This window comes from Lactuca virosa, chromosome 9 (assembly GCF_052849685.1).
Source record: "Lactuca virosa cultivar CGN04683 chromosome 9, Lactuca_virosa_CGN04683_v6, whole genome shotgun sequence".
NCBI classification, from domain to species: Eukaryota; Viridiplantae; Streptophyta; class Magnoliopsida; order Asterales; family Asteraceae; genus Lactuca; species Lactuca virosa.
Genome location: NC_136434.1, coordinates 272,144,463 through 272,158,999, shown reverse-complemented (window position 1 = coordinate 272,158,999; position 14,537 = coordinate 272,144,463). Strand labels below are relative to the sequence as shown.

General features: G+C 33.8%; 1 long non-coding RNA gene across 12 annotated transcripts; it reads right to left on the bottom strand.

The window, feature by feature from the left end:
• Nucleotides 1–7,247: 7,247 nt before the first annotated feature.
• On the bottom strand, nt 7,248–10,845 carry LOC145138749 (uncharacterized). Of its 12 annotated transcripts, none has more exons than XR_013721701.1 (11): nt 10,472–10,845; nt 10,146–10,204; nt 9,969–10,005; nt 9,833–9,887; nt 9,584–9,730; nt 9,008–9,109; nt 8,851–8,932; nt 8,670–8,754; nt 8,412–8,555; nt 7,756–7,847; nt 7,248–7,495 (listed from the first exon to the last, which is right to left on the bottom strand). It is a non-coding gene; the product is annotated as an uncharacterized LOC145138749 (long non-coding RNA). The 12 variants fall into 12 exon arrangements; XR_013721703.1 differs by having other exon boundaries at nt 9,833–9,860; XR_013721696.1 differs by lacking the exon at nt 9,584–9,730 and having other exon boundaries at nt 10,468–10,844.
• Nucleotides 10,846–14,537: the final 3,692 nt, after the last annotated feature.

Sequence of the window (14,537 nt, the reverse complement as noted above, 5' to 3'; positions counted from 1 at the left end):
GAAAAATTATATTATGCAGACCTTTCCCTATTTCACAATCCAAATGCAATTGAGTAATATTGAAATATAAATGCTTATCAATTAAACAAAAAATGTTCCTTTGTTTTAAAAGTGCAAGACTATCTCTCTTAAGATAAATAATGGCATCTCTTGATTTGGTAAGCTCTACTTCCAACGTCTCTATTTTTAATCTTCTCTCTTCACTCTTAAATGTTACATTGTTGAGTTGATCATTCAGATCAAAATTACTAAGACGAGTTCTTTTTAAACTATCACTAAAGTTAGAAACAATATATCTTAAATCGTCTAATTTAGAATCATAACGAGACGTGGGAATATTAAGAGATTTGAGTATGGAATGTACCTTATCGACGACCTTCTCACATTCTTTCACTTGCTCCAAAACTGTCTTTGCATCAAAACAGCTTTCGGAAGTTTGACCTCCGTCAATAGCATACCCTCTTTGTTCCGAAATTCCGTTCAGAACCATTAAGTATCTGCCTTCATACTTCTGCATTTCCGACTTTGCCACAAAGCACCCTCCATGGGTAGGTTTCCTGACTTCGTCATCCTCTGATTCTGTGGACCAAACTTTGACCCGTCCATCATCATCACTTCCTTCCTGAACAATCAACGCCGACTTTGCATTTGACACATTCTTTTTCCGAAGCTCCTCTATCTTCTGAAGATAGTAGGCTTCATCTTTCTCACTTTCTTTCTTCTCATTCATCCTCCTAAGCATCCATTCTTTCGCAAAGTGGTTTTTACCATGACAATAATTACATTCATAACCTGAATCACCCAGAAGCTTCTTTTCTTCATTATTTTGAGAGTTCTTGAAACTCTCATCTCTAGACTTCTAAGAACTGGAATTACCTTGCCTGAACTTGTTTATGAACCAGGAGCAATTCTTCTTATAGAACTTCTTAGGATTGGACACCAAAAGAGCCTTGTCTTCTTTTGAGATTTCTCTGTCTGATAGGTCTGATTCAAAATCTTCTTCAGCTAACTTCTTTCCCTTCGCAACCATTTCCAAAGATCCAAGACCTGACACCAACTTCACTTCCCTAGACACTTCATCTTCGCGAGATTTCAGAATTCCCTCTAGCTTAGCCAAAGAGTAGCTTTTAAACTGTTCATGTGCCTTTATAGTGGACACAATAGCCTTCCATTCGGATCTAAGTCCATTCATGAACATAACTTTTTGTTCAATAACTTCACGCCTGAGATTGTGTTTAAGCATTCTGCTTAACAGATGACTAAATCGATTGAACGTCTGATCTAGTTTTTCATCAGGTTTTTGTACAAATGCTCCAAACTCTGATAAGAGCAAGGTTTGCACAGAGTGTTCTAAATGAGCGTCACTCAAATAAAGCTCCTTCAATCCATCCCATATTTCCTTAGCGATTTCACAAGCACTTGCAAGACGAAAACTGTCTGGTGGAAGAGAAAAGCGTATGATTCTCATGGCCTTTATGTTGCTCATTTGCTTATCCTTCTCATCTTGTGGAACGTTAGTATGTTCAAGAATAAGTGCATTGTAATCAGCCAAAGTCTTGATTACTCTCCTTGTGCTAGTATGCTAAAATGTCTCTTGAGTCATTGCTTGCCATATTGTAGCACCGTGTTCTTGTATTCCAAGGACATAATCTTCAAAGTGCAACGCCCAGACTTCATAATCTTGAGGAAAGAGGATTGGAATCCTTGTCGTAGATCTAATACTACTAGAGAGATTGAACAAAATGTTGGATTAGGTGTCTAAGCCCATAACTATAATTGGTATGTACTTGAATTGATAGCAGCACAGTCCTTTTGGGTTGCCCTCAACCTAGCAACTGGACAAGGAAATTATGAAAGGAGAGATATTAATTTATAAGATTAATAAACTAATATATATAAATCATTTATTAATATGTTAAAAGACTAATATATTAATTAGAAATCATTATGTTTAATTAATAGTTAGCCAGAAATTAATCAGAATTAATTTTGGGGTTAAAAGTATTAATTATAAAGTGCAGGGACTAGTTTGCAATTATCAGATAGTTGAGTGGAAGACTCCAGAACCCCCTTGGAAGGAGGTGGACGAAATTCTTAGGGGAAACCCTAGAGATTTCGTCCAAGGGGTCCAAATAAGGCCTTTGGATCTTGCTTAGGCCCTAAGCAAAGGATAACTAGGGTTTTCCCTAAACCCTAGATCCCTCAGCTATTTAAGGAGCCTCCTGGCTCACATTTGAGGTGACTGATTTCTTTGGAAGAAACCCTAAGGCCGAAATTGCATACTCTCTCCATCCTCTCTCCTCCAAGTTTCCTTCTTGCTAGTTCTTGGGTGTGATTCCATTAGAGGCATTACATTTGTGGTGCTAAGCTTCCAAGAAGATCAAGATCAAGATCAAGAGGATTATCAATTGTTTGCTATAACAATTGAAAGGTATGTAACTCCTAAACCCTAGTTTGTTAATTTCGAAATTAGCCTCTCTCCTCTAGGGTTCTTGTTTTGCAATTCAAAGTTATATGTTCAATACTTAAAACATAGATCCAAAGTAGGTTGCATGTGAACTTAGGAATTGTTTTCTAGTTTATTTGTTTTACCTAAAACTCATCACAAAAGAGTATGAGGATCTTCGTTCTGCACATTGTCAAAAGTTCACAAGAACAAATATAGAACCAAATATGTAAAAACTTGAATCGAATTCAAGGGAAAAACTTGAGATTTAGATCTAGAGTCTACAACCGATTAGAACGATCGAGACAACAAGAACGGATCTAAGTATTACGTAAAACCCTAGAAAAAACTCGACAGAAGAGTAGCGGATTGATTACACTATCTCTTGCTATGATACTAATTGTAGAAACAATAAATAAGATCGATATATTCTATAATAAAGAACGTGAATTAAATGACAAGAACAACGAAGATCAAACATGTGCCTAATGCTTTGATTAATCGACTCTAGAAGAGTTCTCAAGAACTTCTCTGTTAGATTTTACAAACGGCAATTAGGGTTCCAAAACGATAACCCTAAAGTCACATGCATGCATAATATTTATAGTCTAAACCACTAAGAGAATCCGAGAATGGACAAATCCAAACCGGAATAAAACATACTAAACTATGCACACATTTGACACAACACTATTAAGCCCAACAATTATATGTTCATTTATGTTCGTTTATCTTTGTTCGTTTATGTTCGTTTATCATGTTCACGAACATAAACGAACGAACATGAACAATGTAATTTGTTAAACGAATGAACATGAACAAGAAAACTCGATTGTTTAACCGTTTGTGTTTGTTCATTTGTTCGGTTAACTTAAACGAACGAACATGAACAAGTCTTGTTCGTGTTCATTCGGTTCGTTTACAACCCTAAATGTAAGTATATATCTATAATAAGTTATAAAAATACACATAAGTTATTATTATAAATACCAAAATAAAATATATCAGCCACATTAACATTAATATATATATATATATATATATATATATATATATATATATATATATATTTCTAGTTCTCCAATGTCATACAATGTCTTCGTAAGGTTGTCCATGGACATATGAGATAAGATTGATGTGTGCTTCTATATCCTCGTGGGTAGAATTCTTATATGGTCAAGCAACAAGGTTGGATCTAGGCGACACACATATTTGGTCCATTACTTCAGCAAAGAGACCCCTTGGGACCACTTCTTTTTGCCCTTGTGTTGCACCCGCTCTTGTATAATATTAGAAACAATTGCAAGCTTCTTCCCCATGCATGGTACCTTGTTGATGGCATACTTATTGGAGATTCAGAGGAGGTTTCCAAAGCGTTTGATATCATTAAGGTGATTGACCCAAAATTGGGCATTCAGCTGAATATCAAGAAAACCAAGCTCTTTTGGCCCTCGTGTGATGGTAGGAAGCTACATAAGGGGCTACTCCCAGTTAGCATCAGGAGGCCGCATTTAGGGTGAAAATTCTTGCGAGAGCTATTAGTAGAGATGCTAGTTTCATTAGCAGCTTAGCCATAAAGAGAGCCGAAAACGCCGTGAATTTGATGCACCTTCTTCCACAATTGTTTGACCCCCCAGAGTGAGCTCCTTCTGCTTCGGTCTTGTATAGGTATTGCTAAACGTTTCTTTGGGTTGAGGACGTGTCAACCCATTCACATGGAGGAGACGACATTATTCTTTGACAATGGCTTGCGCGGGGCGATTGAGGACATTGTGGTTTGTGGTCGCCCTTTCTTTGGCGACATACAATGGCGAATTGTTTCCCGACCCATTAGGTTTGGTGGTTTGCGTTTATACTCGGCAGTAGAGGCTACCTCATATGTTTTTGTTACCTCAAGGGCCCAATCTGTGGTATTACAAGACCACATCTTACGGGATAGCGACATATATGGTATGAATTCTGATTATGATTGTGCCTTGGCTTCTCTTCATAAGAAGCTTCCGGATATTGACGTTAGCAGTTTTACTACTAAAGACACCGGCCCCCCTAAATCCCAGAATATACTGGTGAGTGCCATTTTTCGTAAAATTGTCCAAGATATGGAAGTGCATCTCGACATGACAGCCTGACAGAAAGCGGTTTTCCAGTGCTTATGTGCACCACATGCTCAAGATTTTCTTCTAGCTATCCCTATAGATAAGCTTGGCCAACATATGTCTCCTGTGGAGTATCGTACTATCCTCAAATATCGACTCATGATTCCAGTATTCCCAGTTGACGAGATATGTCCGGTATGTCGCAAGCCATGTTTGGACTCTTTTGGTGAGCATACAGTTCACTATAAAGAACTCCCGAAGTTCAAATACAGGCACAATATCGTTAGAGATGTTTTGTTTGACATATTTAAGCGTGTAGGGGTTTCCGCCAAGAAAAAGGCACCTGTGAATTTCTTGACTTGCTCGACAGAAGGAATGTCAACCCTTAAACCGGCTGATGTTTTGATTTTTGGATGGGTTGGTGGGAAACATTCATGTGTGAACCTTAAAGGGGTATCCCCTCTCGTGGGCTTGAGGGCTGAGGTTTAACATCGGGACAGACTACTTTAAAAAATGCTACAAGCAAAGTCACCAAACATGGAAAATCGTGCATGAAAAATCAACACCATTTGCATTTGATATATTTGGTTTCCTCGTGCCGGATGCGGTGAAGCTTCTTAATAGAGTACAACGGATCATACATATCAATGTTATATCCCTTAGATCTATGGATGTAGTATTCAAAAGAATTAGCTTTACCATACAAAAAGACTTAGCGGCACAGGTTGTTGCCCGTTTGTCATCTCACTCATTGTACAATGATAATTAAATTAAAAATAAGATCAGATTTATTGTGTTATTAAAAAAAATAATAATAAATAACTTCTAACTTACCTTCTCAAACATATGTTTGGAAACATTATTGAATTGCTCATCCGACATGTTAAATGTTTATATTTATCAAATTCTTTATCTTATAATATAAAATTGATGGGTTTTGATAATGAAGCATTAATATTCCAAGTCGAGTTAAGGATGCCCTTACTTTTGTGTTTTGTAAATATGCTTATATTCTCATATCCTCAATCTCAATACAAGAAAAGTATGGTCAAAGGGAGTGTTGAGGGGTATGCATTGCTACTGGCGCCTATTGTTGAGATCTGAGCTTCCAGAGTGTCATTCACCACCCACTATCCATTCTTTTATTTTTCTAACTCTTTGGAATACTATCATACTGTTAATAAGTATTCTTATGTTTGTTTTAACACTAAAATTGTAAAAATTTACTAGTAAACTTTTGGGTAACTATTTGATATAGTGACATTACTATTTAACTTTCTCACATTAACCGTAAAGCTGATTGATAGGGATGGCTAGGATGACTCAAGTGATAAAGATTGGGACCGGATATTTATTTTTAGAACCCAAACCGGTGTGAAATCGTTTGGAACCATAACCACATTAAATGGTTTGAGTTCTAGTACCTAAAGTTTGAAACCAATTGTGATCGGTTCTGGTTTCGATTCTAAAATTTTGAAGCAGTTACGTGTGGGTAGCTGGTAGCCGTCGGGACTGATTTTGATACTATAAGATAATAATCTTTTTATCCATCTTATCTTTGATTAACTTGGAAGATCTATTGAAGATAATAAAATTCAAATCACATAAGCATTAATTTAGTTTTTATGTTGTTTTTTTAACGGTTTAAAGATTTTATAGAAAACGAATTATAAGGAAATAGTAAATATTACGAAGGAATATGAATCATAGAGTTTTGTAACCAAGATGTCCAAGAAACATCAAATTGAATCATAGGGTTTAATGATTTCTTTGAGGTGTGAGTAATCTAAAGGGATCACAAATTCATAATCTAATTGACTAGTTTGTGTTTCAAAAGAGGTTGTACTTCTCCCATCTATTATTCATTTAAAAAAAAACACAAAAAAAAAAAACCAAACACTTTATAGTTAATTACATAAACATATTACAATCTGATATATAATCAGACATATGTACAAGAGACTACTAATCAGACATACAATCTGATATATAATCAGATATATAATCAAACATATGTAAAAGAGACTACTAACTCATTTTATTTATTAATTCAGACAAATATCATTATTTGAAATAAAAAACACTTAAAATAGTTTTAAAAACTATACATCCGGAACCCATACTGCTTCCAGCGGTTCCTAAATCTTAGGAGCCGATGTAACCGGTTCCAAGCAATTCGGCCTGGGGTATTCATCTATGCTCACTTCTAGACGATGTTTATTCTTTACTACACTCTCATATTATCCTCGATAAGAATGAAGATTATAGGCCGTAAATGTAGATTTGTAGCTAATATTTTTATTTACATTTCCATTATTTATCAAATCGTATTTTTACAAAGCGATACTATTCTTTTTTATGATCTAAGGAAATATGAAAAAAAAAATTATAAGTAAAAATATAATATGATAATAGTTATAGGTGATCATTTGCTTTAATTTGCCTCTCGTATAATATGATAATAGTTATAGGTGATCATTTGCTTTAATTTGCCTCTTTCTTCATAGAGTCTTTGGCCTAACGGTAAGGAATGACTCTCTCAAAATAAAAGGTCATGGGTTCAAGTTTCACTAGGAGACATAGGTGGTGTTTAGGATTAGATTAGGATTACGATAGCCTGCCATTAAAATAATAATAATAATAATAATAATAATAATAATAATAATAATAATAATTTCCTCTCTAACCAGACTAAAACTTGTAACTTAATTTAAAAGCCGGAATAAAATATATTTGAATAAGTTGTGAAACCGAACACAAATCATCTTCAATAATAATAACTAGCTGAGAAACCCCGCTCCGCGGGGTTCGGAACAAACAAATTTACTCAACACACAGGGATTATTCTGTGTAATTTGCCAGAAAAACGCTATAAACATTGATCCAAAATGTAAGCTTTTGCTGTTTGGATCAACTCATGGACTCCTCCCGAAGAATTTCGACCAAAGCCAACCTATATACACAATTCTAAAAATTCTTATTAAAGCCAGTCAGCAACGGTACAAACTTAGGCAACAATTTTATGTCATGGGAAAAACATCATCAGCTGCAAAATTGTCCAGATTGGATAATTTGCATACAATGAGATGTTATTTTTTATGTTATTAAAAAACCTTTAGTGGAAGTAACCCAAATGTAACAGAAACCAGGAAGTGTGGAAATGAAGATCAAGATTCATACGAACAAATTCAGATGGAGATGTATAAATATTACATTTGATTTTGTTTGAGGTGGGTGGTTCCGAACTCCAGTCGCTTGAAGATGTTCCAAAAAGGGAAGAAACATCTGGGAACAATATTGAAGCTCTGTAAAAAAATACAATACAAATCATAAGAACACACAAAAGAGAGGACGGGGGTGGAGAAGCTGTAGGTGGAACTTACTGATTTCTTTAAAGTTGCCAATTTTTTTTATCGGCATGAATCGGTGTATAAATGCAAAAAAAAAAAACATTCTAATTAAAACAAAAATGAATATGTAGAAAGCATACAGTGGTACCTTAAAACCACTGAATTTAGTTGTACAACACTCATTTATATTAAATGAAAATATACAAAGTTGTGGACGAATTTTGCCAAACCCTTAGGAACTTTACTGTTCCTAAGGTTCACTTTTTTAATATAAAAATATATTAATTTGATCCCTGGGTTTATGTGTTTATATGTACAAAAACTGCAATTAAAAGGATGTGCATAATAAAGAATCCAAAAATAATTGTGTGAGTAGACATCTGGAATCAACTAAAACATAAAATCGAGAAAAGATTAACCTAAAAGTTATAGAAATTTAGTTATATAAAATATGAATCTGACATATCCTAACTAAACATATAGTAAGGAGTAGCGGGTCATGGATTTGATAGATCTAACCTGACCGGTGGTGGTCAACAATCGAAAGCAGATGGCTGAGAATGAGAGAAAAAGACGAAGTGGCTTTTCAGATATGGTCATCGTGATCATAAACTTACTTCATAAAGCCCTGATGACCAAAAGGGAAAAATAGTGTTTATGAACCTGTAATCATTCAATCTAAATTTCAAAAAAAAAATTGAAATTGAAATATAATAGGAAAGAAAACTGAACAAAGTGTCTTAAATTTTTTGATTGCCATTCAAAACACACTTTAACCTGGAATTCATTTGTTGGGTTGATTGTGGATATAACTACTCCACCACTCTCAAACTCAAAACAACTACTGTCTCTCGTCCTGAAACTGAAACCAATGTTTTTCAGTTAATAAAAAAATCATATCAGAAAATGAGAGTTTAAGCAGAAATTCTTAATCTGAAGCAGATTAATTAGGACTTACCCCAAAAAAATGCATAATTCTCGATCAAACAATTTATAAACCATTATTCTCATTTTCTGTCATACCTTATTAGCAACGATATCTAGTTATCAATGAGAACATCGGTCAAGACAGTACCATGGAATGTAAATAAATTAAATAAAATACAAAGGCTTACATGATGTTATCTGGGGTCACATTTTCCTTTTTGAGGGACTTGATCTAATCAAGCATATCCTTCACAACCCGAGTAGATTCACCCAATATAGACATTCTCCCACTGACATTTCACAAAATTAGAATGTCATTTCAAATTGAAAACTGCCAATTCAGGGTTGGAACAAATTTTGAGAAATAAAAATACCTAGGCTGGCATTTTCTTTAGAATCATACTTATAAGGTATCTAAACTCCAATATATTAACGACAATTCTTTGAAAACTAAGTTTTTATATGGTTCCGTTTGTTGTAATTTTGTTTAAACAGTTAGATGCCATTAGACCAACTCTTTGATGAAAGAACACTTCATGTATGAAACAAAAGTAAAATATGATAAATAATAACCCTACTTTTATTTCTTTTGATTACGTTGTATTTTGACAAATCTACTCCTAAATCATAGTTTCATCTTAGAAAAGCAAGCACACCTGTTCCAGGTTTGATGTTTTTTTTTATTAAATTTCATTTAATAAAATTTTTAAATAGCGTTTAAGAGAAAATAATCGAAAGTACATTGCTATAATTTTCAATCTCACATTATTCATTGCCAACTCATGAAGCTTTAGATGTATTTTCACAGTAAAATTGTTTAAAAGAGACTTATGGTTATAATAATTGTGTCAAAGGAGTTTTTTTCTCGGGCTTCTGATCCTTATGTCTGCATCTATTATTTTCTCTTGGAACTACAAAATCACAATTAAAATCATATACCCTAAGTAATCACAGCTGAATAAATTCCACACTTAATAAAAAAAAATAAAAAAAAAAAGATTTTTAGTTATTACCTATGGTGAAGTACTGAACATAAACCACCTACATCGTGAACAGGGGATTTAAAAACTGAAATCAATATAAACCAAAATTGGTAACCGTAAATCTATAAAACAAAATAGACGTGAAGTGCAGTTACTAATTACTTACCCAACTACAGATACGTTCATTCTTCATTCCCGAACCACTATTGACACATACGATAATTAATATGAGAAACATACAAATCATGTGTAGCAACTTATAAAATTGATTCTCTTAAACATTTCATCGAACACATGGCATACCAAATTGACCTAAAAATATACCAGGATGAAATTGCAATACCTGTGCAAGTAGCTTTTAGATTTCTGGTCTTAAGAGTGGGGGAATCATATTGAAATCATCTGCAAATTAATAAAATAGATGACAACCACAACACAGTTCTAGATAAATGAAATAAAAGCAGATAAAAAAAGTAAATTATAAAAATTACAATCAAAAGAGGTATAAACATATAAAAATAGCTGAACATAATGAATTAATGATTGACAACAACAGGGGGAAGAAGACGACGTAGGGAATGGGGTAAAAAAATCAAAGTTTGATTTGTGTTTTGGGAGAAAGCTTAAATCGAAATGAAAATCACCCGACCCTCCGCCTTGCTCACCTACCTATCGCTTCTGCATCTGTCGCACAAGAAACACACGTAAGCGATGGCGGAGTGATACATCGCATCGTCAAACGACTACGTTTGTCGGTCTTCCTCTGCACCTAAGTCGATGTCGGTACAGAAAAGCAAATAAATTGGAGGTGGGGACGGAGAAAAGCAAAGCAATTAGAGGTGGGGACGGGTTCGTCTGATGTTGAAGATCGATGAATCGGTGGGTCTGGCCGGAAGAAGCAGGGCGAGAAAGAAGAGACAACGGAGTGAAGACCCAGAAGAAGTGGGGAATGTCACCGACTCAGATCGTTTTGATCAGGAGGATACGAAGCAGAAATATGAGAAGAATCCAGAACATGTCGATCTGATGGAGGATCGTAAACACGTGCACATTGAATACAGCGGGCAAAGATAAAGATCCGGTGGATTGCTAACACGTATACACAAAGAATATACCTAATGTCAAAATATGCCCCCCTTACAAAAAATATACGTAAGGGACTATTTTTGCCAAACTGTTCACCAGTTCACTATTCATCTTTTAGGATAAGTTTAATTAGGATAAGTTTAATAATAAATAATAATAAATAATAATAATAATAATAATAATAATAATTGTCTCTCTAGCCAGACTAAAACTTGTAACTTAATTTAAAAGCCGGAATAAAATATATTTGAATAAGTTATGAAACCGAACACAAATCATCTTCTTGATAGCATAATCATCTTCTTGATAGCATAATCCATTTGTTTTTTGTAACATTGATATGCCCAATGTTTTTGGTCAAATACTTGTGGATATGATCATTCTTTCTTAAGGCTTATTACAATATGAATTGCTTTTGTGGGGTACGTGCATAGAGCAAGGTTAATTCACACCGCCCTTTGACAAATCACAATGTGTATTTGTGTAAAAAGAAGTGCTAACTATCCATTTTACGACTTAATATTTATCATATCACTAATTGTTCCTTTCATTTTAGAGAAAATCATAAAATTATTAGAAAATGGGTGTTGTTTTCAACAAAATGATAACCTTTTTAAAGAAATAACTTAAAATGACCGTCCATTTTAAAGCAAGACCATTGCAAAAATCATTTGTAAGTTGTGAACCTTGTAAAAAAACTATTTCAAAGTGATTTTTGTGTGAATTTTAAACATATAAAAATATGTTTTTTACACACATACATAACACTTGTTATACAGTCAAATAATATAATCAATGATTATATATATATATATATATATATATATATATAATATAATATAATAATAAAAGATTGTTTTTTCATTTGGTGGATTATTCGGTTCAATTATTTTACAAACATCCCAATATATTAATTCGGTTTTGTAGAAAATCAATCCACAATTACAAATATCTAAATAATATAGTGTTAGCCAAATTTCTAATCGAATAATTCAGTTTTATCCGGTAGGTTTCATATATAGATCACAAACTTACTTTGCGTTAAATATTGTATATTATGTTAAATATTAGCATTTTCATAAAGTAAAATGGAACATGTTCATCATTTTGCCTAAAGATATAGGAATATAGGAATATGTATATCTTCTTGTATGATCACAACACACATGAAAGATTAGTCTATGATGCAATTTTACAGATGTTATCTAACGAAGAAATATATATCCATTCTTAGATCTTTGATATAATTGACCGTTTTATAAAAAGTACATGGCGACAAGCAGCATTAGGAATCCACTGAGTGTATGTGTAATGAATCTTCTTATGTCATCATCTTCAATACATTCAGAATCATTGATCTTTCACGAAGTTAATATGATGAGCAACTTTTCGAATCCTTTTTGTATTTTGAATCGATTAAGTCATCATGTGACATCCTCTTCAATATACATACTATTACAAATAACAACATTGGTCACATAAAAAATAAAAAACATGGCCTTATGCCTTTAGCCACACTTTTTTTTTATCCAAATGGTAACCAAACACCATGTCATTTTTATAAGTTATGACTACATTAAAATTTAATGGGACACCAAATTAGCCAAACTCATATTTGGTGGATTACCCTTTTTGAGAATGAAATATATATATACATAGACAATATAGGAAAAAAAACTAGGTTAAGTGAAGTAGATTTCCCAAATATGAACCAAAGTGTAACACCCTATTTTTTTTATCGTTTCGTAGGATTCAATATAAACCATTGTTTATAAAATTCGAAGTAGAAATATATTACTCTTGAGCCAAAATAATTGTCATAGACACATAGGAAACGTCGATACGAATTCCGTAGGTATGTAGAACGCCCAAATCCGACTTTGTATGAAGAAGTTATGTTTTTTCAAAGTTTCACAATTAAACAGCGCGACTCTACGTACCCTAAAAAGTGAATTTTTGATAAATCACTTTTTAGCCTAAGAGATCTAAACGAAAGTCATAGTAGTCGTTAAAATGAAAGAGCACATATAAAGAACGTCCAAATCCGACTCCGTATGGAATAGATATGATTTTTCGAAGTTTCTGTGCAACCGGATATAACAGTGCGCGACACAGAGATCGAATTTTAGAACGGTAGATTATTAGGAAAATAATATAAATGAGAGTTGAAGATCCATCAATAGGAATCCATCGACATAAAGAACATTGGGAACAAATTTTGTATGTAGGAGTTATGCTTTCTGCAGCGATCTCTAGACAGTCTAAGCCTATCAAAAATATAATTTTTTGATAGAGTGAGAATTAGCTATTGGGATCTAGGAAAGTTGTAGATCTCGTCGAGAGCTTTCCGGATATATAAAGAACATCGAAAACAGAGCTCGTATGAAGAAGTTATGCCATTTTGAAAATATAGAAAAACGTGAGCGTGATGACATGGCGTTGTACAGAGATGATGATGGGTCTTGAACATTCTAACACTCCTATGCCTAGATGCTTTGGATCTATGTTTACTCTATTATATATGCATACATTCAATATTCCAAAGCATCATCCTAACTAGCATATAATGGAGTATAAACAACATGAAATACAAGTTAGATGACATACCTTTTAGTGTAGTTGGAAGCCTTGAACCTTTAAGAGCTTAGCACCAATAGTATGAATGCCTCAAATGGAATCACAACACATCTAGGACAAAGGATAACTTGTGAGAGGAAGTCTTACACTCAAAATCGGCTATGGCTCTTCAAGAACACATGCATGGGGCGATTTCATGAGATAGGGGTTTCTTATATAGTGTGGCAACATTAGGGTTACACCATGTAAACCCTAATGTGCATGACTTTCCATATTCTTCATGCTCCATGGGTTTAAATCTCAATGGATCATCCATGGGTCACCACATGGGTTTAGCTCAACATAAAGAACTATGGATCATAAGCCCACATTACAAGAATGAATGATTTACATAATCAATCCCCATATATTTAATTAGTCTCTTTTGATCACAAAATTAATTCCAAATTAATTCTTGATCAATACGAATTAAATATTATGATTTTATATTAATATATTAGAACTTATAATATATTAATAAATCATAAATAACTTCTTCTCAAAAGTCCATCCTATCAAATTGTCCTGATGATATGCAACCTAAATGGACCATGCTACTCTTGGGTCAAGTACATACCAATTATAGTTCTGGACTTAGACACCAATGCAACAGTCTCCCACTTGGATAAGTCTAATAACTATTATTGCAAGTACGACTCCACAACCCGACTAGCAATCGTAGCTCTTAAAAGTCGTTGTCGAACTCTGATCTAGTCAATGACGCGTCTATTAGATAAGGGATCATATATTCCTCCATTCTAGATATCATATGGACTAAGACACAGATTATAATCATTCTATCTGTCCATCTGTTGTTTCCCGATTTCCGATTTATGACGACCGACTAATTGAACAAATCAAATCAGTCCAGGCTTGGCCAAGCACTTAGGGGTGTCATCACTAAATCATCGAGGGGCCCACATATATCGCTTTTATCCACATGGGGTAAAAGGAACGGATAAAATTCGAACCAAATGCTTGCTTGTACCTACTCATCAAATTACACACAACAATATGTTTTATAACACCAAGT